General features: G+C 45.5%; 1 protein-coding gene across 2 annotated transcripts in view; it reads left to right on the top strand.

Annotated features, from left to right (window-relative positions):
* Window positions 1-2037, top strand: part of FASTKD1 (FAST kinase domains 1) — a 46303-nt gene that overhangs the window by 9079 nt on the left and 35187 nt on the right. The gene's annotated exons all lie outside the window — the stretch shown is intronic.

Raw genomic sequence — 2037 nt, 5'->3', positions numbered from 1 at the left:
CTCGGCCCGTCTCGGCCTCCCAAAGTGCTGGGATTACAGGCTTAAGCCACCGCGCCCGGCCTGTAATAATTTTTTTAAAAGGTTGAGTGTCATCAGGATGGTCTCGATCTCCTGACCTCGTGATCCGCCCGTCTCGGCCTCCCAAAGTGCTGGGATTACAGGCTTGAGCCACCGCGCCCGACCTGTAATAAAATATTGTTGAGGTTTGTGGAGGATCTGAGATTTTACCTTATTTGCAAGCTAAGTTTGTCTGCCACATTTTCCTAGGTGCTGTAGGAAGGCCTGAGACTCCGAGGTCAGAGACAGGGGACTTTGTTTTTTATAGCATTAGCAGTAGCAGAGTACTAGCATTTTCTTGTGTTGATTCCCTGAGCTCTAGTTCCCACAATGGGTTGTGTTCCAGGAGAGGAGCTCTGAGCTTAGAAAACCTGAATCTTTTATAATAAAGCATGCCTACTCTGCTCCAACAGAAGACATTGTCTCTATTCTCCTAGGCTGTTTGCTACACAAACATCCTTGAAAAGATAGTTCTGAACAAAGGCAGTCAGAAACCCACTGAAAATGGTCTCTGAATAAGTATCTAGAACATAGAAGTTTCTCAGTATTGGATAGTAGATATTATTATTATATCATAAAGTAAACCCAATAGGTACTTAAATTATGTATGAATTCACTGGCCAGGCGTGGTGGCTCACACCTCTAATCCCAGCACTTTGGGAGGCCCAGGTGGGTGGATCACTTGATGTCAGGAGTTTGAGACCAGCCTGGCCAACATGGCGAAAACCCCATCTCTGCAAAAAATAAAAAAATTAGCTGGGCATGGTGGCAGGTACCTGTAATCCCAGCTACTCGGGAGACTGAGGCACAAGAATTGCTTGAACCTGGGAGGGGAGGTGCAGGTTGCAATGAGCTGAGATTGTGCCACTGCACTCCAGCCTGGGCAACAGAGCAAGATGGTTTCAAGGCCGGGCGCAGTGGCTCAAGCCTGTAATCCCAGCACTTTGGGAGGCCGAGACGGGTGGATCACAAGGAGCTTAGCCACTCCACTCCAGCCTGGGCAACAGAGCAAGATGGTTTCAAGGCCGGGCGCAGTGGCTCAAGCCTGTAATCCCAGCACTTTGGGAGGCCGAGACGGGTGGATCACAAGGTCAGGAGATCGAGACCATCCTGGCTAACATGGTGAAACCCCGTCTCTACTAAAAAATACAAAAAACTAGCCAGGCGAGGTGGCGGGCGCCTGTAGTCCCAGCTACTACTCGGGAGGCTGAGGCAGGAGAATGGCGTAAGCTCAGGAGGCAGAGCTTGCAGTGAGCTGAGATCCGGCCACTGCACTCCAGCCTGGGCAACAGAGCCAGACTCCGTCTCAAAAAAAAAAAAAAAAAAAAGATGGTTTCAAAACACCACCACCACCACCAAAAAAAAAAGCAAAAAAACCCAGCAATTAAAAAAATAATAATAATTTATAAGAAATTAATAAATGCACAAATTTTACATGTAATTATGTCTTTCTTATTCTTTCCATCTGGGAATACTTTCTTTTCAGTTTCATAAAGGAGAGTTAATAATTGCATTTCCTGAATATCAAGGAACTATTAATTTGAAAGTAACATTTGAGGAGTTTCTCTGGTTTTCATACCAGTGGTTTATGGGTTTGTTTTGTTTTTAATGTAAGATTACTTACTGTCAATGCTCACCTTCATAATCCAGTACTGATTGTCTTTGGCATTTCAGATACAGCTTTTTCTACCATATTTACAAAGTGATTAGCACTTTGGTAAAATTAAATTATAGTGATTTCCTGCTTTCTTTGCCCCACTCCACCCTACCTCCCTGCATTTTTTTTTTTTTTTTCTATTGAGATGGAGTCTCCCTCTGTTGCCCTGACTGGAGTGCAATGATGCAACCTCTGCCTTCTGGGTTCAAGCGATTTTCCTGCCTCAGCCTCCCGAGTAGCTGGGATTACAGGCACCCACCACCACGCCTAGCTAATTTTTGTGTTTTTAGTGGAGATGGGGTTTCACCGTGTTGGCCAGGCTG

The sequence above is a fragment of the Colobus angolensis genome, unplaced genomic scaffold (assembly GCF_000951035.1).
Source record: "Colobus angolensis palliatus isolate OR3802 unplaced genomic scaffold, Cang.pa_1.0 Scaffold517, whole genome shotgun sequence".
Lineage (NCBI taxonomy): Eukaryota > Metazoa > Chordata > Mammalia > Primates > Cercopithecidae > Colobus > Colobus angolensis.
The sequence above is the reverse complement of the archived record's forward strand: the minus strand, read 5'-3'. Positions and strand labels throughout refer to the sequence as shown.